The sequence below is a fragment of the Taeniopygia guttata genome, chromosome 8, assembly GCF_048771995.1.
Source record: "Taeniopygia guttata chromosome 8, bTaeGut7.mat, whole genome shotgun sequence".
Lineage (NCBI taxonomy): Eukaryota > Metazoa > Chordata > Aves > Passeriformes > Estrildidae > Taeniopygia > Taeniopygia guttata.
In genome coordinates, this window is record NC_133033.1 from 25,543,769 (window position 1) to 25,568,270 (window position 24,502).

The 24,502-nt window shown below is 37.2% G+C and overlaps 1 long non-coding RNA gene across 3 annotated transcripts in view; it reads left to right on the forward strand.

The window, feature by feature from the left end:
• The window catches only part of LOC140684657 (uncharacterized), a 34,090-nt gene extending 33,127 nt beyond the window's left edge, over positions 1–963 (forward strand). For 2 of the 3 annotated variants that reach the window (XR_012057245.1, XR_012057244.1), the window contains one exon: positions 871–963. This is a non-coding gene — a long non-coding RNA (uncharacterized lncRNA). Of the gene's footprint in view, positions 1–76; positions 430–870 lie in introns of those variants that run through there. The other variant, XR_012057246.1, reaches the window with a different exon arrangement.
• Positions 964–24,502: the final 23,539 nt, after the last annotated feature.

Sequence of the window (24,502 nt, forward strand, 5' to 3'; positions counted from 1 at the left end):
CCAGATATTCCACAGTTGTTCAGCTGTGGATTTGAGCTGCTTCATTGGCACTCAGAATTCATCTTTATATTTCCAGGATGGTGTTTGTGTGTCTATCTTTCCATGACCATGACGCTATTGTCTCCTGTTTGGATTGGGAATGATTCATTTCAGCTTGGACTGACAATAAAGCCGCAGAGCCATCAAGAACAAATAAGGAAAAGAAGCCCAAGGAAACCTCTATAAACCTGTTCCATGTCCTAATTTTTACTTTTATCCAATTTTTGAGCAAGGGCACATTGTAATGGAGTCATATAAATACTTCCATTACCCAAAGATCCCTTCCTTAAAAACTGGCTTCAGTCAGCTGCTTCCATTCTGCACTCATGATGTCAATGTTTTTTCAAGTATCATTAAACACAAATCAAATATTATTTTATCATGTTCACTGTCTTTTTTCACTGACTGGTATCACTTGGATGTGCTCATGCTCCACTGTTGGCTCCTGGGTTGTTTGGGTTTTTTTGTTGTGGGTTTTTTTGGTTTGGTTTGGTTTGGTTTGGTTTGGTTTGGTTTGGTTTGGTTTGGTTTGGTTTGGTTTGGTTTGTTTGTTTGTTGTTGGGGTTTTTTTGGTTTTTTTTTTTTTTTTTTTTTGCAAAGGGGATGAAGAGGAGTGCTAGGAATCCAACTGTGTTGGGGTAATTTTGTGATATTCTTAATATTTTGCTGAAGCAAAGAAACACCTTCAAGACAGTTGGCTACTTTAATCTTCCAAAGAAGCATTTGGGTACTGTGGAGAAGAGAGAAAATGTCTCAATTTTTATCCACCTAATTGGTTGGTGGGCAAGATGAGTGACTGGCACTGAGATCTGTGTCCTTTCATTCCCACAGAATCACAGAAGTATTACAGCTGGAAAAAAACCTCCAAGATTGCAAGTCCAAGCTTATTAAAGGCTGTTGACATCGAATAAAACTTCTAAGAACTTTGGATGCCTTGTTGTGATCTCTAATAGTAACTGTTATATTCATATTTATATGAATTTCCCAACACTCCTGGATTATGTGAGAATTTCTGTAGCTTCAGAAAGTAACTGCATTCCTCCCAGAAAATATTGTTTCCATTTCTTCAAAAACATTTATTTAAAAGGAAAAAACCCAGCTATTTCTCTCCCAGACTTCACAGATAATTGCCACATGTGTATAAATTCTGAGTCCAGAATCTTTCTCTCCAGTGTTGCTGTTAGATCAGTAAATACCTCAGCAGTGTCATTATGCACTGATTTTCTAATAGCTTTCTGCTAAACATTGGCAGTGTAAAACTAGAAAATTACCATTAATCTTTCTTAAAGTGCTAAGGATACATTAATAAATTAGTTCTGTTTGATTTTTAAAGGCTGTATTTACTCCTAGGATATCAAACAGGCAGAGAAGTGTTGAACTGGAGAATCCTGGGTTGCTCACATGATTATTGTAAGTTATATGGCAATTTCTCATTTTAACAGCCTGCTTCCACCCCTGTCAGTGTCCTTCAGCTCTAACAGGTTAAGCTTTAGATCTGTGCTTGCATGGTGGTTTTAAATTCTGAAATTAAATGACAGAAAATATAAGAGAGAGTAAGACCCATCTGAACTGCACATTTTGCAGATATCTTGTGCTTGGCATTGTGTATAATTTCAGTGTTTTGGCTTTACTTGAGAAATGTGATTTAATATTCTTTGTTCTAGTTTTCATTCTCATGCAGGCCTAAACAGAGATGAGGATCAAGAATTTATGTCTGCCCTGCTTCTGCTTTTTTTTACCCAGATGAAGCAATGGTAAAGTCCCAAATTCTGGTTCATCCCAATCAGATTTTACTCCTGTTCTGCTGTCAGAAGTCGATGTTGAATTCTGCAACCCACTTGCCAGGCTATGTGTAGTCCAGTGCTGGGAAGGGCTTTAGTCCACTTTTATTCTTGCCAGTAGGAATTACAGAGTGCTCCTGAATTCCTCCCACACTGGAGCAGCAGCTGTGTGTGAATAACAATGTTTCTGACCCAGAAGGGTCAGGAATTTGTTACCCCAGTCTGGGCTAGCTGCGCAGAATTACAGAGCCCTCCTGAGAAAACGTTCACGCCAAAGTGTTTGACAAGGCACTGTGGACCAAACTATTTCTAGACATTCAAAGACATGATAAAATGTGCATTGATTTAGCTGGCAATTGTCTGGAATAGAAATGTCACAGTACAATAGTCCCAATTTAATGTACTTTTACATGTGCAGTACAGAGAGAACACTCCAGCCTGTGATAGATAGAACAATTTCATGCCTTACCAGGAGTGCCTGACTCATTGGTCTGAGCAGCTCCTTTGCATCAATCCCTGTGCTTGTTTAATCTGAGCAGTGCAATTGAGAGGGTGCTCTGTTAACTGGAATCTCACTGCTCTTCCTTTAATGCCTCATCCTTGCCAGGGCAAAAATATCTGACCTGACAGGGAAGGAAATGTGCAGTTCAAGTGCTCAGGGTGGGCACAGAGGTTGTGTGCCCTGGTCCCCACACTGACACGCTCTGGGAGGGGAAATGCTTGATCTGAACAGCTGCTTTGGATGGTTTTGTGAACTGTCATTCACAATGGATATGGATCCTGTCACACCCTCTTCTTCTGGAAAACCAGGAATGGGACCAGCCCCTTCCTGTGTTACACACAACCAGCTCCCAGTGATGATGCCTCACCCATGGAGATCCACGGGAGCGATTTGAGGAGAAGGGTCAGAATGCATTTCTGAAGCATTTCCTGCTGTGTAACCACCCAGAGACAGCAAAAGCTGAAAGTGCAGCTGTCTCATCTCTCATTTCCATGATCCAAAGAATACATAAATGAATAGCTTGTGTGCATGTTTGATAATTTTATAATAATTAATAAATAATTCTTTTTTTTTTTTAATGAGCCAAGAGCAAACCAGGATATGTCTGTCACCACTCCCAGTTTCTTGCTTTCTTTGTTCCTGCTCTAATTTTCCTCATTTGCTACCAGATCCTACTGGAAGAGGAGGCACGTTTCTCCTTACAGTAAATGTCAGAAGGGTGCTATGTAGAAGAGCAAATAGGTCAGATCCCTGGCAGTTTGACTGCTAATCAATACAGTAAGAGTTTGGAGGAATTTAATGAGTATTCTGTATTATTTTGTATGCACATGTTCAGTATGACTTTCAAAATCCTTCTTTTTTCCACTTGGAAGCTGTTAAAGTACAGCTCACCAGTGCTTTAATACTGATTTTATCACAACTTGAAAAGTGATTCTGATGAATGATTTCATCATTTCTGTCATCATTAAACATAAGATGTTTGATGTGGATAAATATTATTGAAGGATTTGGTATTTGAAAGAAGATCAGATCTGGCTTGACACATAACCCATAATTAGAGATAAGTTCCATTACAATTTATGGGAAGGGGCAAGGCTTTAATGGCTCAAGGAAATTAATTTATCAAAAAATGCTCCTGGTCAGAGTAGGTAAGGTAGGATTAATCTTTCACGTCCTGGAGTCCTTTTCCTGCATTGTTTCCATTTATAACAAAACCAGAAATCTTAAGAAAATAAAAATCAATATTCAAATCACATTCCATATTTATCAAAGACAAAACATCAAGCTAGGTGTGGAGTTTAATTTAATGACTGAATTTACAAATTTGTTTTACAACAGCAAATCTTGGTGTTTCGAGCTTTCTGGTGATTGATTTTCCACATCTGTAATTTCTTATTTCCATTCAGACAGAATAATATTTTTTTTGTGCATATTCTGATCCTTCCTCATCTCTTATCAACTAGAAAAGATCTCTGCTCAAAACTGAAACCCATTATGTTAATACTATCTGAATTCCCTCTTTCTTTTCTCTTCCTTGTGCACAGGGATGTGGTATAGTATTTATCTAATAGCTGCACTGTGCTGTAAAAGGAAGATGTCACGGGCTCATGGATAATTCAGGCTGCAAAGGGCCTTGGGAGGTCCTGTCCAACCTTGGCTCACAACACTGGGGTCACCTGATGATGCTGTTGGGCCAGGGACGGGCGAAATGACTCGCACGATTTCAGAAGGCAAATGAGTGTTTATTCAAAAGCACTTTTTCTCTTTTATAGAGAATATTGTGAACATTGATTCCATTGGTCTTAAAGTGAAACCATTTCACCTGATTGTCACACTGGACTTAGGTCAGAGTGGTAGAACATCTCTATAAACAATATGAGCAGAAAACAAGATAATAGATTGTTTACATTCCTCTCGCACTTTCTCCCAGGCTTAGCCTGGCAGAAATCTTTCTCTTTTTCTCTCTGACGGAACTGAGAATACAACCCCAGGCAGCTCAGGGTGGGAAACCCATGAAGATGGAGTTGGCACCACATCCCTGGGCAGCCCCTTCCACTGGGACATTGTCTTCATGGGGGAAAATCCCATCCTTTGTGCCTGGCACACACCCCAGCCATGCTCACAGCAAAGAGAGCATCAGAGCATTCTCATCATTATTAATGACTCTCACCTTAGTGAGTGGCAAGCAACAGTATGAAAGCTGCCAGCAATGGAAATTTGAAATAGCTGAGAAATTGCTGAGTAACAGCAGGGAAAACCCAAGGGAAAGCATAATACAGGTGACAGCTAATGGAAAGAGAATTGAATCACATTCTTCAAATCCTAGACCAGTGAACTGCTACTAAGGGAAGAAAAAAAATCCACACTCCTATGATCAGTGTAAGGTGAAAATGACAGACATAAATACAGAATAAACAGCAGGTGTGAGAAGTGAAATCATGCAAGATGAAGACAGGGAGAAAAGAGGAAAATCTCATTAGTAATTCAGTTCATTTTAAATAATTACAATGAGGTTGGAACAGGCTTGGAGCAAATTGGTCTAGTAGAAGGTGCCCCTGCCCATGGCAGGGGGTGGAACAAGATGGGCTTTGAGATCTCTTCCAATCCAAACTATTCTGGAATTCGACAGTTCTATGAAACAAAAGAAAAATAATTTATCTGCCATTCACGAAATGCTATTTCTAAGTGCATCTTTGGTTTTGTTTTGAAAATATGCAGCAAGTTAGAATTGCCTGGAATAGTTCTCATAGATCCTGCTGCTCTGATGGTTTATTAAGGATTACAGGGAAGGAAAAAACTTTTTATTCAACTTCAGGGGAAAGCTATACTGATCCTACTGTTATCTAATGCACCATTACATGGCCTCCTGGATCAGATTTTCTTTTCTGTAGAAGGAAAGGAGTGGGAGCATAATTTAGTCCAAAACCCCCAAGTCTACCTTAAGATTTCAGGGTAAATTTCCTTTCAGTACTAGTGATGATAAAGAAAAATTCAGTAATGTTTCATTTGCCAGCAATAAAGCATGAAATTGTAAATATATACAATATAAAATGTAAAGTGTAAATGGATACATGTGAATAAATTTGGTAGAGGGAAATAACAGTGTATTAGGAGTACAAACAGGGTTCAAAATGTGCAAGCTTTTCTCTTACACTGGACCCTCTTTGCAGGGCACTGGACAGAAGATTTGGTTAAAGCAGAACTTTTGGTTTTTGCTGAAGTGTCTCTGAGGAAATCCCCGGTATTGGAGTGTCCAAAGAGTGCCCTAGAATGTTTGCAACATGAATTCACCCATATAAATCAGCTGTATAATTAGTCTCCATGCAAAATAAAAGCTGCCACAGAGGTGGCAAAGTCTGGATGATCCAAAATTTCCTAATGCAGAGAGTGAATCCATCAGTGAACTCCTTCAGAGAGCTTCCACAGGGCTGTGTGGACAAAAATGTGGCAAGAGGGGTTCAACTGATGAAAAACAGCTCTGCCAGCACAGGAGGTAGGCTCTGAACCAGTGTTAGTGCTCACAAAAGTGCTCTTGAAATCATATAATGAATAATTATATGGAAATAGCAGCTTTAGAGGGAGTTCAGCAAGCAGGTATTATGAGAAAAATTAGGACAAGAATAAGAGAACAAAAGAGAAGATATCTTTGTACCACTGTGTAAAACCACAGGGGAATAAAAGAGGTAAAAATAATGAATGTAGAACAGGAACAAATATGACTTCAAGAATAAAATTTAATCTATTTCATTCTGCAAATGCATACATTAAATAAACTGAGATTCTTCTGCTTGGGAAAGCTATAAAGGAAACTATGGAGAAGATAGCAAAATCTCAGACAGAAACTGAAAAAGGGATCTATTTCTCAGTGTTTCTTAGAATATAAGAAATAGAAACCTTGCCGTGAAACCACAGCATACAAGTTCCAGAACCAAAGAAAAGGAAACAACCTGTGAATATATTTTGGATTTCCTTGTTATAGATGCCTTGGATATCAACAGTGGACTGAGGGAAATATGGCAATTAGAGAAATTTAGGAGGAGGGTTCACTGAAGATTATTTAACAAAATAGCTACTTACTTAGATACAACTACAACAACAACAACAACAACAACAACAACAACAACAACAACAATAATAATAATAATAATAATAATTGTAATAATAATTAGTTTTATTGTAATATAATATCAATTATAATTTTATATATAATATATATACTCAAACTATTATAATTAATTATTTATTTATAATATAAATAAACTTTATAGTACTAATGATAATTATATCGATAATAATATTAATTAATAATTCTATCAGTATAAGTATAATAATATCAACATAATTATAACTATAATATGTATTATAGTCTATATATTCTATTTTATTATATTATATTAAAATAAATTATTATAATAATATTATGCACTATATTATGATAAAACAGTTATTATTATTATTATTATTATTATTACTACTACTATTATTATTACTATTACTATTATTACTATTATTACTATTATTATTTTAGTTTGGAATGCTGCTCTGCCTGTTGTACTCCATCAGTATTCTGGTGTCTGTTTGCTCTATAAATGTATAGATCTGTATAGAGATTGTCCCCCAGTCTCCTTCTGCCTGTGCCACTTAGACTGACTAGATTCCATGAAATGGGAATATTTAAACATTTTTTTATAATGGTTTGGAAAGATGGGGTTAAATTCATACTCCAGGACCCTCTAAATCCTTTTTTTTTTTTAATGATCAGCTCTCCAAACCCAACAAAAACTCGTATTATTTCTTCTATTCTTACATCTTTTTAGAGAGCCTTTTTTTGCTCCAAATAACACATTTACATTGTCATCTCTAAGCATATAGTTGGTTTTTTTGGTTTTTTGGACAAATCTTTTCACTCTCTCTTCCTCAACAGGACAGGGTAGAAAATCAGAAAGGTAATGGATTGACATGAAAACAGGGAGACTGGGGCAGGACTGGGGTACTGGGATAAAGATTTGCATCAAAATTAATTTAAGCTTTCTCCAGAGTGAAAAGGACAGGAACCCGACCATGTCCACACAGGAGATACCTCAGGATGCTGAGAGCTTTTCACAACATATACCAAAATCTTACATTTCTCTCCAGGATTGTGTCTCTTTTTGCCAATGTAATCTTGAAGTACAGCAGTTTCTGACTCAAAATTACATTTTTTTTGAAGTGTGATGAAAGGGCTGTTACAGAAATTCTGTACCATGTAAGTCCTTAATATCAAGAAAACATACCAAAATGTCACTTATAAAGTTAATTAAATGTTAATTATAATTGGCCATGACACAAACTGCCTCACTAGTAGAAAAAAAAAAAAATCCCATCTTGATGATGAGGAAAATAAGCAGAATTTTATTTCACCCTCTTCATTCCAGTGCAGAAGAAACAGAAGCATGTCATGTCCATTTATGGATGGCATTGGATAATCAAACAGTAAAATGACTACATACTCTGGAAGCCTCTCTTTTAAAATATGATATCTGCACTGTTAAATAATATTTATATATTTATATATGGAATATATATTTGTTTGTTTGTTTATTTATGTTTTCCTGTATATTCCACTGGAGTTTAGTGCTCAGAAGAAAGAATTTCAGTTGTCAGCGGTTCATACTGAATTTTTAATTGCTTGCATACCTCGACCAGATTTAAATGAAAGAAAATTCTTTTGGTTTTGATTCTTTGATAGACAAAGGATTGCTTCCTAATTGCTGCATCAAGACTGGTACAGAAATTAGAAATCCAGAGTTAATTTTGTTGTTTAGCCCAAACTTTGCAGCCATCCAGGCTTCAGACAAGACCCTGTTAAGTCTATTTACACACACAGGTACAGGAATGGACAGGGAACAAAATCAGGTCAAGGACTGGCAAATTAATTTTCTCTTCTTGAATAAGAAACACACTGAGGAGATAATACATATTATAAACAAATATCGTTTATGGCTTCAAGGACTTCTGCCTTTTTTCCCCCAATTAATTAACAGCCTTTAGATCATCACTGTTTTTTTCTTTGTTTAACAATATCTCCCTATGCATTGATTTGTAATGCATCAATCAATTGCAATTAATTTCATCTTCTAGGAAAAATATCAATAACCATATTAATAATAAATGTTTTATGAGATTCATTGGCCACATTTGATGACAAAAATAAGTCAATTGAGTTCTACACTGAAGCACAAACCAAGAAATTCGAGATATTAAAGTGTCCAGGGCCGGGCTGGACGGGGCAGTTTTCAGTAGTTAATCCAATTTTGAGATTAATTCCAATTTTAAATAGTTAACCCCAATTTTTAGATACTTAGTTCCAATTTTTGCAACTTGAGTTGCAAGACTGTGAGAGCAGGACACGTAAGGACTCCACACACCACCACTGTGCTAAGATGGGTTGTTTTTTGCTAAAAGGAATAATTCAGATTTTGTAGATTTTTCTAGTGCTGTGGACCCCATAGCTGATTTAATACAGTGCTGAAGTTCAACCAGGCAATGTCTCACTGAGTGTATATTGAAAATTGGAGGATTTTTTGGGTTTTAGATACTTCTAGACATTATGTTAAACTCTCTATAGCTATGGTAACATTTTTTATTATATTATCAGCTTTTTGATTTCCTCCATCCTGTTTCAGATGCTAGAGATCATTTCTTCAGGTGTGTAAATTTACATTGTGTAACTTTCTGCTGTTGAACTTCTTTCTCTCTGAAACAAGCCATTTTTCAAGATAGATTTTTGAGAGGATTTAAAGGGTCTTTTATTGTTGTTTTCAAGAAGTTTTAAAATACTTTAATCTGGAGGTTACCATAAGTAAATATTCACTTCTAGCTCATGTGAAAGGAGTTTTTCAAAGAGCGTGCCTAGAGCAGACTGACATTTCATGAGTGATGATTGTCTGGTTTATTTGGGCATTTTTATGCTGCTGACACATGTCAAATAAAATCAGAGGTTCTTCTATCTTTACAGCTATTCTTAGAAAAAAACAGAAACAAAAAACCCACCTCCCAGATTTCCTAGTTACAGTTTTCCATCTATATATTTTGTAGCTGCATTCTGCACTATTTTTGACAGTATGATTTCATGTTTTTAAATTTGAGTATTTTCTGGAGTCCAGTGCTGCAATTACAGTGTCATCTAAAACTGTGTGACCCCTTGAATGTTAAAACTTAACTTTAGGTTATGAATTCCCTCTGATTTCTTTAATTAATTCCCAATAAAATTAACATGACTTCTTGCAAAGATAAGACCAGCAGCATTCGCTCTTTGCATCTGGTTTATTATTGGATATTAATAAATACCGCTGTTGTTGCCTCCTCCAGACTATTCCATGGTATTATTAAAATACAATATCACCTGTTTCACTGATGTGTTTTCTTGTAATTCTACTGAAAAATAAATATATTAGTTCCTCTATTTTTCTTTATTTCATTGTACTTTTTGTAAATTACTCTGTTGTTGTTCTGAGAAAACTTTTAATCCAGAAACAAGTTCAATAACAAATCTTACCTTTGTTTTCTCAAGCACTGCTGAATTTGCAACACTGCAGAAATATGAAGCTCATTATTTAGCGCAGATAGAGAGGATGCCTTGTGTTCCTTTCCTTTTATTTTACTGGACGTAAAAATTCAGGTGAGGGTGAGTTTTATCATATTTCTGAACTCATTGAGTTATGGATCAAAAGAACACCTTAATTTTACAGTGTTGCACTGAATCAGCTCTGTAAAAAAGAAAAAACAGGACCAGACCCTCCAAAGGAACATTTGGATTCTTGCACCTTGACCTCCACAGGACTCCTGAGTGCCTGCACAGGAAGGAGCAGGAGTTACCCTGTAATAATGCAGGCAAAGGCTTGAGATGCTTTGAACAGCAATTCCAAATACTCCAAAAGAGCCCTCAAATTCCCTGGAAATGAGAATAATACAGAGATGTTTATGCTCCTTTGTCAAACAACCCGTCAGTTATGAAGATCAAGCTGAATTTCCTTCATAATTATGTCCGTGTGGCAATTGGTTTAAGCACAAAGGCTGCTCAGCCAAGGAGGATGAAGAGGGATGAAGTGAAGAGGGGCAGAAGGTTGGTCATAAAGCAACAGAATCAATTCTTATAGAGGTAAAAACTATTAAAAACTCTTTTTATATCTTTAAAGCTATATCTGGAAAGCCATAGCTCTGGTACTGGTCCCACCCTGCTTTTCCATGTCCCCCTGCTGCGGGACACCACAGTCACATCCCAGCCACCTTTTTTCCTAAGCCAGCATTTTGATTTATCAGTTCTGCATTTACCCCTTTACAAAAACTCCTTGCTTACATGATGCATTAAAAAAAAAAAAAAAAAAGGCAAAATGATAATTTGGACCTGGTGTTTTCGATTTCTAGTGCACCACTTCTTCCCTTGGGCCTAATTTTGGTAGGGAAATCTTGCCCAAACCTTCAGGGAGAACACCCAGGCCTAATTATTTTTTGCCAACTGGACCAATGTTTTTTAATCTCTGCCTTATTAAGGCAATTATGAAGAACTAGTTAACAGTTTTAAAATCTGTAGAAAAGCATCTCTTGAATGAACTGAGAGAGTTTGTGTAAATTTTAACTCTTTCTAATATGTACCTCTACAGCAAGTGAAGGTGATAAGATTGTGGCTGTAAGTTTTTTTTTTTAAGGACTCAGGTTCGATTTATAGTGGTCTCTGCAAATTGCTATGGAAGACATAGATGAGAATCCCAATCTTTCACTTCTCTTTGTAGATGTGTAGTCTATCAACCCTGTTCTATTTTGTATTTTAATGGCTGTGAAGTTGATTGTCTTGGGAGGTGCCCCTTTGTGGACACGTTGCATCAAAGTGGAATTAATTTGGTGGTAAAACAAGCAGTAGGATTATTAAGCATGAAAAACATGGAGCCTTAATTACCAGATAGAACTTTGTTTTACTGGCTTGATTTCCAATTACATAACTTCTGTTAGGCAGCAGAAGCAAAAACACTGATATAAAGTAATAATATATTATATTCATATCATCATTCTGGAATACATTGAAATTTTTCAAAAATCAGTTGCCTTTCAGTTTAAGAGCACATCTGCTGAAATAACTTTAGAAGAACACAGAGCAGAACGTGACTAATGTTGGGCTTCTTTGGAAATTATATGCTTTAGAGTGAAATTAATTAGGATTGTCTTCTTTGGTCCCTGGCTCTTCACATATTTAGGTACAACAGTGCGTAAAGTGATACTCCCACTTATCAGCTATTTCTCCTTAGTGCCTTTCTCCTTCTCCTTCTGGGGAGGATCCAGAGGGGAGGAGTGGATAATTTTTATTTTTATAGCCAGGAATTATTTTCTTCCTCTCCACCTCCTCATCCAGCTGCTGCAGGGCTGCTGGAAGGAACTTGCAAGCACCATTTCCTCAGTGTTCTCCCATCCTTCCTTCTTTCTTTCCTTCCTTCTCTTCTCAGCAAAAACTTTGTGAAAACATAGCAGTGTTTTTCCCAGTTTTGGTTTGTTTTTTGTTTTTAAATATCTCTGCTTGTTAAGCCACTTCTTGTCAAAGCATGTAAAAGAATTATTACATTTTTCACTTGCATTAATGTAATGTTGATTATATGATGCTCCTTTTCAAACCAAATGTTTTTCTCTAGTTGATAGTGTGCAAACTTTGCAAAACAGAAGAACTTTATATTAATTTTTGGTTTTAATTTATTTTTCTTGGGGGTAAAAAGTTTTAAATTAACAACCAAACAGAAAAGCCCATAGGAGCTAAGCATAAATTACTAATATACTGGTTTCTAAAAATTGCATTTTGTAGGCAATTTGTTGAGAGGCCTTTGAGAATTTTTTTATTTATAAGAATGTTACAGTTCATTTATATTTTATGCAGACATGAAAAAAAAATCTTATTCCCAATTGTCAAAAAGGAAAAAAAAACCTCATAAACCAAACAACTCACCCACTCCCACTCCTCTAGGGAACTTATAGTAATAGTATCTTAGGAATTCCTTAATTTTAATAAAAATCTATTGAAAACTGCTTGGGTTGCCACCTGAGAGATGGCATTCTAACCTTCTTGAAAGATTATGGTAGTTTGGTAATTTTTCTGGAAGAAGGAGTTTGTTTCATTACTCTATGTTGGGTTTGGATTCCTTGTTTTGATGTTTTTTATATTTTGGTTTATAACATAGGCTGCCATCAGAATTCTGCACTTTTAGCTTTCCTCTCAATATCTGTCTCATGTTTATATATATATATATATACTAGGAGCTTTTTAAAGGCTTTTTATAGGAGTTTTTAAAAATAGAATAATATGAAATAATCATGGGAAAAACAGTCTTCGAACCTCTCTGCTGATGGTTTTAAGGCCTTTGATGCCTGTAGATCCTAATGCACAGCTAAGGCAGGTCCTGAGCTCACTGGGATGGATCAAATCCCTTCCCAGCTGTCCCTGTGCTGCTTTGCATTTGTGCCAGGGCTCACCAAGGAAGGATTTCTTCCCCATACCCCATCTAAACCTTCCCTCTGCCTGTCTAAGGCCAAGCATCAACCAATTCCACTCTTCCAAGGCTGAGTCTGCAGATTGGGAGGAAAAAACTCCAAATGTTCACGTTCATTTAATATCTGTCCTGCTCCATTCCCAAATTACAGCAAAAAGGACAGACAAAAAGGGCTTCCAAACCTGTTTGAATTGTCATTTGGGGGTTTCTTCCCTTAATTTCTGTAATTGCTTTAACTATTGGGCATTTTCATGCTTTTGTTGGAAAACACCAAATACGAATTTCCTAACTTTCTCTATTAAAATGAGCAATTCTATCCCTCACATGACTTCACTAAGAAAGATTCTTTCCTCCATTAAGCATTTATCACTCCAGAAAGCATTCCAAAACGATCTATTTAAGTGACAGAACAAAGACTCTGCAGATCATCAGGGAGGGACCCATCAAGTAGTCCAAGTATGAAATTGTTCTGCCTCTGAATGCCAAAAGGATTGCCTTCCCAGCAAGGTAAACAGAGATAAAATCAGGGAAAACAAGATTTTTCTAGAACTTGTAAAAATATACAAATTATTAGAACCTTGGGGAGATATCAGCATGCTAAGGTAGGAATTTTGTGGTCCCATAATTCCAGCTGGAGGTGACCAGAAATCCCTCAGGGGTGAGCAGAGCTAATGTAGGTCTTGGCTTTCAGTCCCAAGAAAGACTTGATTGGAGTTCAGTTTGTCTGTTTGCCCTGTAGGTCAGATATTCCACCATCTGATTTCTCCTTTTCGCTCTTTGGTTATGTAAGAGATGAAATTTATCTTAGGGGCACAAAAATAAATCCCAGCATGGCTGATCTGCAGTGACACAGTGGCAAGGTTGCCAATGGGAGTTAAAACAATTAATCTCCTTCTGTGTCAGTTTGAACACAGCAATAGATATCACAGCTCCAAATAATCCCATTTTTTCAGCTGATGATTCTTTCCTGAATGAGATCAATCAGATATGAGCTGTGTTCACATAAAACACTACACTGACTTAGATTCTGGCTTTGATGCTGGACTTCTTTTATTTACTTTTTTAAAAGACCTTTAGAACATTTCAGAAGATTAGTGAAATCTTCCAGTCCTATTAATTTTGTGCTTATTAGTTTAATGTAAACATATAATGTTGGCTAATTTACAAAGTGAAATTTCAACATTGTCCTTGATTTCACAAAGAAACTTTGAAACCAGCTGTTTGAAACAGGAAAGATGGTGAAAGTCTATGAAAATATTTTAAAGCTACATTATTGCAGTCATTGAGTGAAGGTATGTGTTAAATTTGATGACACGTCTTTCTAAGTACACTAAAGGATTTTAGCCCAATGGGGCATTTTCTAATTTTTGTTTTTGCTAAAACAGAAACAGAAACAGAAACAGAAATGGAAACGGTAAAGAAACAAAACCAAAACCAAATAAACAAAACAAAACAAAAAAAAAACCAACAAATATAAAACCCACTCTTTTTGGTCTGAATAAAGGAGATTATTCAATTTTCCTGCAGGTTTACTTTAGCTCTGGCAGAGAACTGTTTCCTTCTTGATGTCCATGTGTGACTTAGTGTCACATTTGTACTCCCGGTCATGCTGGCACAGTAGCAAAAACATCAATTATGTGTTTCCACCCTGGGGTCTCAGACACACTTGATATTCACCCTCAGAAATGTTACACACAGACTCTGTCCTTCCAATGGATACACAAATCAGGAGTTTCTGAAATGACCTGACACAAGGAAAGAGAACAAAATCAGGTCTGGATTTTGGAGCCTTTTCCTCGGCATTGGTGGAATTCCTGCTGCTCCAAAAGTATGCATGTGCTTGATGGAAACAGGAAAACAAGGTAGTTTCTTAAATTAGCTGCTGGGAAACAAGAATTCAGCAGGAAATAAATTGCAAATTAATTTAGTTTTAGGAATAATTGAAATCATGACATTCAGAGGTGTCTGGATGGGAGTTCAGAGCAGACCGAAACTCACCCTGGCTGTCTGTAAGCATTGATAGAACCAACAACCATTTTTCATTTTATATCCATCACCCCACACATCATTTCTTTTTGAATATCAAACCATATTTATTGAGGAAATATTTTTTCTTCCAGAGACTGCATAATGGCTACTGTACTGCATAAATATCTAAGGGAAACATCTTTGAATTTGTTAATAGAAATACTTCAGGCAAAGAACTGGGTGTTTGGGGAGCAGGTTTGGTTTATTAACTGTGTTTAGCTTTCTTTCATTTATTTACTGTAAATTTCACAGACTCACAGATGCATTTAGGTTGGAAAAGCTCTCTGAGGTCATCAACTCCAGTCTTCTCCCCAGCACTGCCCAGGCCACCCCTGACCCATGTCCCCAAGTGCCACATTCACAGGTCTCTAAGTCCCCCCAGGGATGGGGACTCTGCTACTTGTTCAAAGAAGTCGCTGGTATTAAAGTGTTAAAAGTGTTTTCTGTCTATTCAAAAGTGGATTTTTCTTTCCAAGTTCTTACAGCACACTTGAATTTCCTTGAAAACTTTTCATGCAATGTTTTTTGACAATCTGAATTGAAGGAAGCTCTGATGCTTTCCTGTTCTTGTGGATTGAATAAATATTTGTGTTTTAAAAAAATAATTTAAAATTACAGTGTACAGCATATTAAACCAAATTATAATCTTTAGCAAAACTTGGCTACTACAGGGTAAAAAAGAAATAATTCCATTTGAGATTGTGAAGGGTAGAAGCTGGCATTTTGAAGGAATTTTTCCTCTGGAGAAAAATGACTTGAGACATTGATTCAACATAGAAAACTGAAATGTATTTGAAAAATGTGTTTAAACTGAAATTATAAAGACCAGACTTTCAGAGGTAAATCCACATTCTTTGAAGAATAAGCTTAAATATTATGTTTTCTCCACAAATCTCTTTTTACAAGTGTGATATTAAAGTCTGAGTGTGTATTCCAGTCTATTAGCTTGCAATAGCTATGTGAACTTTGTCACTACATACTGCTGGTCATGACATGATTATTCCATGAACGCTTTCTAAATATTTACCAAGTCTACAGCTGGTGTTTTGTTGGAGGTTATTTTCAGGGAGAAAAAATAATAAAAAAAAAGAAAGGAGGAAAACAGAAGGACAGCTCTGACATTAATACATGAGCATTTAAAACAGGCATGGCCTTCTGAGAGTGTCATGGCTCTGCTCACTGTCCCCAACCATAAGAATGGAAGGACACATCAGAAATCCCAGTGAGGAGGCTCTGGAGAGGAACAGAATCTGTTCTCTGAGTTTATATTTATCTGTTCTGCCCCAACTGATGAGACAACAGGATTAATTGGAGACCAGGTTCAAAAGGTAAAAATTATTGATGTATTCACACCAGAAAAAAAAGATTCTTCTAACTGTAATTTTGTTTGTAAAGCAAATTTTACTGGAATCACACTCAAAATAGTAGTGAAGGTATTTTTAAAATACTGAATTAATTGCTCAGCACATGTGCAGGTGACACCAGGCTGTGGCTGAAGAGTGGGAATGAATCCAGTGGAATGCTGCAATAGGAAAAGGGGTAATGGTCTGAAACGAAAAGAGAGTCAGTTAGGATTGGGTATAAGGAAAAAGTTCTTTATAATGAGGTTGTTAAAACCTTGGAAGAGTTTTTTCCAGAGAAGCTATGGCTGCCCATCCCTGGAACCATTTAATGTCAGGTTGGACAGGGCTCTGAGCAACCCAGGCTACTGGAAGACTTTCCTGTTCACTGAAGGAGGGTTGGAATGGTACCTCTAAAGGTTTCATTCCAACCCAAACTATTTTGTGATTCTCTGATATGTTTTTAACAAGGTTATCTTGACACTGTCATAAAAAAACTCTATTTAAGAGAACAGTATAAAATGAAATTTTCCATTTGATTTGACGCTGTAGCAACTTTTTTTGGCAGCCTTACACTCTTCCCTCATCTAAAACAGATCCCTTACTTTCCTACTAATTTTCTTTCTTGACCTTCACATTAAGCTTTAAAAGAGACACTCATCTTCAAATACGATTGGATGTCAAACTGTTGCCAAAGGAAAATTTGCAGCAAGACAAATTCACGTTTAAATTATTTAATTACTATTTGTGAATGGAAATAAATAGCAAACATACCAAGATTCTCCTGAATCAAACACAAGAATTTAATAAATCCAGAACTACAGTGATGCTCATTACTGTAGGACTGAGAGCTTCTGGGTTGGGACTCAGGAACAGTCATGGACAAAGTCCTGATGTTTGGAAGCCCTTTATGAGATTCCTGACTTTGACTTGGACTTAGATATGGAAAAACCCAAATCTGTGAGATAAAGTGACCAACATCAAAACAGGTTCCAGTGTTTTGGGAGTCTTATGGAAAACCTCAAAACTCTGGAATTATCAAGTTTTTGCAGTGCTCACTGGAGAGCTGGTTTGAAATTAGGGGTGATCTCCACGAGCAGGAATAACTTGAGAAGAAAGGATTTAAGATTAAACCAATAAAAATGTCCATTATTTTCTTCTGTCTTGAACTAATTTTATCTGATAAACTGATTCCTAAATAACATTTCAAAAAGTGGAATGCTGTGTTTCAACCAAGCCTATCTTCATGTTCCTTCTGAAAACAGCTACAGAAAAACCCCAAACTTTTGGGACCTGGGCTGATTGCACAGACATCAATAAAACTTTGTAGGTGTCTTAAATGGCAACAGATTTTAGCCTTAGGTGGGGCAGATCTGCAAAGTAACAAATGCCATAAATTCCTTGAGGTCTCATATTGGAACAGATCATAGGGATGACACTTTGAGAGAAGCACTGTAGTGCATTTTTTTCAAAGGCTGAACATGTTTTCTAACAAAGTAATTAATGTCCTGGAAAAGAAGAAGCCCTAAACCCCCATTTACATGCAATCAATTACCTCAGGCAATATATGGTGTAAACACTGGAGATAACCATTGTTCCTCACTTACAGGAACCTGGACTTTCTCTTTTAAAATGGTTTTACAGCTTGCTGTTTGCATGATCTCAGAATCTTTAGGTGCACTCTTAAGCCTAAAAAGGACTTGGGTTTACGTTTGGATTTGCTAAATAAACCCCTCTAGGGAAAGTTTCATACTTAACCTCTCTTTTCCTGCAGTGCTGTTAACTAAAGAGGAAAAGCAGGTACAAGGAGGGGAATTTTCTGTCCTTTGGAGAGAGTGAGAAGGAAATCTGCATAAGCTCTATCACCAATTGGACTTGTTGTGACAGTTCCTGATAATTAATGTCTTTGCAGAACAGGGATCAACAGGCTGTAAACTTCAGAGATAATCACATCTGTGTGAATTTCAATTTCTAGGGGAGCAGTTGATAATTAATGCTCCTAATAAGCATGAGCAGCTTAGTGAAAGGACAGAGTTTATATTTATAAACAACTTTTCTGTCAGAAAGACTCTCAGCCCTGCTCATGGTCCATATCAGCACCCATAAACTTGTAGCTAACACTGATAGAGAGAAACTCTCTTCTAGTTCAATTCTCTAAAGTGTTCTTTTATTGTTTATTTCTCTAACTGCTTTTTCCAACTGCATTTAATTAGCATTGGAAATTAATCACTTCAGAGCTTAAATACTTATAAGCCAATATGGTTCAGCGGGAACCATTTGTTTGTCACAGTAGATAATTGAACACAACCTTAAAAATAAATTGATGTGTTCCTTTAGTATGTATCAGTTCCACTGATTTGCTGATTGAAATGGCAGATTCTGGGTGTAGGCCCCAGTTTTAGACAGTGGAACTGATCAACCTGTGAAGCTCAGAGGATTTCTGGGACACCTGTGGCAATGCCAACGCTTTGCAGCCCTCACCCAAGTAACAACAAACTGTAGTTTATCTGCTTTTATTATTACTGAGTCTTACCCAATTCCTTGCTTTACAACCCACTAATTTCATTTATGCATTTATTTATTTATCCATCCCCATTCCTGGAAGTGTCCAAGGCCAGATTGGACAGGGCTTGGAGCAGCTTGGGATAGTGGAAGGTGTCCTTGCCCATGGCAGGGGGTGGAATGAGGTTAGTTTTAAGGTCTCTTCCAACTCAAACCATTATAATTCTATGGTTTTATTTCTATATTATATGGAATCTATTCTATATTTTATTTATTTTTCTATTATATGTCTAAATGGTTTTATTTCTGTAATTCTATGGTTTTTAATAGTGCTTCTAAGTATAATCTTTAAACTTCTCAGCTCTTATAGCTGGGTGAAAAGGGATCAGCCTCATTTTAGGAAATTTGGTTTTCAACACTTACAAAGGAAAAAGATCCATTGTGTCCTCCCTAAAATGCAGCAGAGTTGCATAATATCTCCTTTTATTTTTTTTTTTTTTCTGACAGTTTCTTCAAACTACTATTCCAAGAGCTGGTATTTTTAATTTTCCTATTTACCTCATGTGCCTCTGTGTTGTGCCATTTGAAGAGCTTGAATCCTTTTCTTTCTTAATGCTGCAACCATTGTTTTAACCACAATTCAAGGGTTTAGATCTTTTTCTTAAGGAAAGTGGAATTTTCCTTCAGGAACAGTTGAACAAAAGCTGGATATTTTGTATCTAATTCAGGAAATATTTGGCACATTCCATTTACTTTAGAAAGATTATTTCCATGGAGACTGAAAATATACTGGCTCTTTGAGGAGGAAGACACAAAACATAATTTGTAAATCAAAATCTTCTGCAAACGCAAACAGAAATCATCTCTTATGTTTATTGAGCAAAACCAATTAGAGAGCTTCAAGTAATCTCCTCAGGAGCCCAGTCCTTTGGAAAAATGCTTTTCTTTGAAGTGTCTAAAGTGGTCACTAACAGTTGCACACACTTTTTGGAGACTCACTTGATGCACAACCGCTGTTCCCAATCCCGTGCTAAGCTGAACGTGCTGCTCTGTGATTTCCTTTGTACAATTGCTCATCACTCCGTGAAAAAGTATTAAATAAAAAGAAGATTTTTAATGCGTCAGAGCCTGCTAATCAGAGCTGCTTTATTACATTTTGGTGGAGTAAGTGTGCTAATGACAGCATAATGTGTTTGCACTGCAATGTTTCACTGCAGCTTGTTTGAAAGCCTAATTGTGCCCAGCTGCCTGGGTTTGTGTGATGGACAGGATGAGCATCAGCTGATACTCAGTGTCTCCCTGCTAATGCAGGGGCCAGGAGCGACTTGGGCTGGATTGTTTACTCCAGTTTAGCTCCCACAAAAGGGATTGTGCCATCAGCAGCCGCTGTAACACCTAATGAATTGCTGCTGGGATTTTGCTTTGTGTGCCAATTAAGTGCTGGATGAGCATGAGCCAGCATCAGGTTTGTGAAACGTTTGTTATGCAGAGTAAAGAAGAGTGTGCTGTTAATTGTATTTTATGTTTGTGGGGCTTCTGTTGTGTAGGGATCTCAAACATGGGTGGAAATTTTGAGGTATTCATGATCATCAGGACGCTGAAGGGAAACTGAGAGGCACTGGAAATGACTATTTAAATGTATGCAACAGGATCTAAAACTAGGTGTAGGAATCCTAAGATCAGATTCCTGCTTTCAACACCAAACATATTTCCAAAGCCTGGAAAATTCCAGACTTCATGCCAAGGATTATTAAATCCTTCTTGTTAAACTGAGTCACCAGAATTAGTCTGATAATAAAATGTGAAGATACCCTGTGTTATGTGGAAATACAGTGAAAATAAACCATAGTTAATTTTTCTTTACTATGATGTGATTTAAAGGATAAGGAATTCTTGCCTAGCCCAATACCCAGGGACAGATCCTGCAGTGCATGTCAGGTTAGCTCTGGACACTCATTAGGATACAGACTCATGCAGATAGGTTCAAACTCATGGGTTTGAGCATTGGTTCAACCTCTTTTCTCAAAGAACCCAATCCACCTGCCTGCTGAAGCACAGCTTCTCCCAGAGGTGTAACTTAATCAGCACAAAAGGATGAGCAATGATTCAGAGCCATGAAAATGAGCATAAAGAAATTCAAGTGTAAAACAAGGCAGATAAGCATGGATATATCAGTCTGTGCTTCCAAAACTTCTCCTAGAGAAATAATTTGGGTTAGGACTAAATGGTCTTTAATGTGCCTTTCCAGCTCAAACCATTCTGGGATTCTATTATTGATTCTAATTGCTCAGAAACACTGCATTGGTACAGAGCTACCTAAAAATGCAGCCTACAAAAAGTTAAAGGAAATAATAATCACTGTGCATTCAGTTGCTCATTTGACCTGGTGCAACTTTGAGGCAGCAGATGGAAACTGAGAAGTTTCAGTGCTGATGATGTATTAGGCAGAACTGCTGCTGTCAGGTTATCATTAGACAAGACCTTGACAGCAACTGCCCATCTTCAGCTGACTGAATTATTCTGGTTCAGAGCTCATCCCAAGAGTGGACAAATTTTGCACTTTCTGGAATACTTTTGTGAGGAGACCACAGTGTAGGAGTGAAGCAACTTTGATTTGATTTAAATATGGGACAATTAAAGGGTTTTGGTCAGCTTTGCCATGAGCAAATCCATCGCTTGCTTATGTTGGCAAGTTAATATAGAAAGAATTATTGAACAAAACAGCTCGTTGGAGGGATGAAATCAGCACAGCTGGGGGCCAGTGGAGCTGTTTAGGTGTTTGTACTCGAGCTATAAGCACTGTGAGAAATGATGGAGCCACCAGCCAGGGCCTGACACCTTCACAGGTGGGATATGAGAGACCCAGACTGGAGTTCTGTGGCTCTGTGGTGCTGGCCTAAACTTGCCAGATGTGCAAGGCCTTGCTTGGAGTGTTGTGCAGGTGTTTGTGTGCAGCAGTGAATATAACCTGCTGCCTTGCTATATAATTTTTAGATTGTTGACTGACACAGTCTGTTCTTGCTGCCACCCACCCCAACGACTTCCTGATGGAAGCACTGAAGGGATTGTGAAAACAGAAATTATTCCTGTTTCCCAGGGGCATCACAGCTGTGTTGACATGTCCACTGGATAATGGGGATGGAGGGATTTCTTCTCCAATCTGAGTATTTAATATCAATTTGATTGTCAGGGGACTGGACATACATTGAAAGCCATGTGTAAATCAACAGCACAAGAGGGAACGGCCTCAGGCTGGGCCAGGGGAGGCTCAGGGTGGACAGCAGCAGGAATTTCTCCATGGAAAGGCTGCTCAGGCCTTGGCAGGGGCTGCCCAGGGAGGTTTGGAGTGCCCATCCCTGGAGGTATCCCAGGAAGGGCTGGAGGTGGCACTCAGAGCCTGGGACAAGGTGGGAATCGGGCACAGCTTGGACTCAATTGTCCTGGAGGGCTCTTCCAGCCTCAGTGGTTCTGGGATTCCTGGAAAAAAGACATTAATTCTTTCTGTATCATTCATTCCAACTCTACACATAGTATTAATTCACTTCTCAGCCCTGCACAGGGCTGGAAGATTTCCTGCAGATTTTGGTCTCAATGCAAATTTGTTGCTCTGTGGGGCCAGTTCTGAAGCTCATTTCGAAGCCAAGAGATATCCACCCATTAACTCAAATAATTAATCCTTTCTGACCCCCCGTGGCTCCAGAGGATCTCTTGTTTAAGATTCTGCTTCAAACAATCAGTTCATGGTTGTTATTCTTGCAGCATAACTCTTGGGATTTAAATGAGAACTGACTCTATCTACCTGTGTTATCTGAGTTTCTTTTTTTTGCATATTCTAATTGATTAGGTTGAAAATAAATGACAGTGTTCCATTTGCTCAGGCGGAACGGGGCATATTAATTCACTTATTCTGTAACACTGATAAATAATGATGATTTACTTCTCATTTGCATAGGAAAATATTCCAGCAGCTTTTGGCTACCAATGAACACTCTGGGAAGCAGGTGAAAATGGTCAGTAAAGCTTTTTTTTTTTACTTACTGACAGTTCCAGTGTCACGAGCAAGCACTAATATTTATTGAAACTCAGCTTTAGTGCTGAAAAAAGACGTGCAAGACCTGCTCCATTTCTGTACCTTTTAAAACACTGGCTCTTTGTTCCTTTGTCCTGGCTACGTGTGACATTTTCTTTTTAAAGCTGAAACATGGGAAGGCAAATGTCCCCTGCAGACCCTGGACTAGTCAAAGAGCTGTCTTCTTTTTGTTGTTTCTTCCGGAAACAGTGCTTTGAAAGAAATCACTGTTGTAGAACCAATTAGGTTCTTTAGGTGGATCATTTCTCAGTCACTGGAATAATGAATTCCCATTTGCTCAAAGGGTTGCATTCACCCTTCAGTGGCTAAACAAACAGGAATTCATTGCCACAGCTAGGCAACCAAAATTACTTATGCATTCTTTTCAGAATCTTTCTTTTTTCATCTTTATTCAATTCACCATAAAGATTATTGTTTAATGAGGGGGAAGTTCAATTGGAGCCAAATGAAAAGGCACAAGCCTTCTAAGCCAGAGTATATTTTTCAGAAGTGGCTTATTTGTCAGGCTCTTGCAAATTTGCATTTGGGTTGGATTTCTTTGTTAATCAAACCACCAATGGAATATTCATTTTCTGGCTTTTTACAGGATTTCAGTTTGCTGGACACAGAAATATAAAACTCTGTTCCTCAAAACTAATAATGGAAATTATATGTTAAATGTACATGACATTATAAGATATTGCATTATCTATTATATATAAATTATGTATAATAATATAAAGTGTAGTTTAAAGGTGTTCACAGGATGAATCATCACTCTGGTCATCAAACCTTTCTGCTTTTTCCCATTGTATGTTGATAATAACATAATTATCTACTATATCTACTTTGATTTATGGGGGGGAAAAAGCCTTATGGCTATGTCAGGGTTAATTGAATCATAATCAGTCTTTTTCTGGAAATCAGATTTGCGCCTGAAGTGGAGTCATCTGACCATCTGTAATAGCTGCCTAAATGCTCAAATGAAAATGTAATTGTGGTGTTTGCTTCTTTTCAGCTTGTTATTTCTCCATATCATTTAGGAGTCAAAGTTCAGGGAAGATGCAGTTACCAGAAAGATCACTTTATAACATTTGTGTCTTTTGCATCTACCTCACTGCTGAACTTCACAGTAAATCCAGTTAGGGAGAGGAGCTACAGAAAATACAGTAAATTGTATTTGTTTTCTAATAAAGGTCAGCCGAATCTTGAAAATTATGAAAAATAATTCTCTGTTTATGTTTTTTGTATGGTTTTATATTGTGTTTCACTCACTGTAGTTTAAAATTGTGCTTAGATCATTGCAGTAAATCAAGCTCTCAGGGACTTCAGTCCCATTTTCCAGTCAGCCTCTTGGGATATGGCTGTCCCTGCAATGCTCAGCTTAGATAAGGCAGCTGAGCTCCAAAATCTTAAGCACAGCTTATGTTGCATAGAACCCATACAGGAAAATTCTTAGACACTGAATATCATCATATGGTTTAAGTTTTAAATTCATTCATCTGCAAATTACCTGCCAATATTTTTCAGCAATGAGAAAAATAAACTAAGAAGCTCTGAAGAGAGTGACTGAGGTTTTAACTCTGCTGCTGCTCTTCTTTAAGAAACTTTTGCCACTTTGGAAAATTATTTTAGAGACTAGACACTCTTGGAAGGAATCTTGTAGAGATGTACTGTGTACTTTCTCATGGGAGGAAAAAATAGTTATTTTTAAACTTTTTTCCGTTTTAAGC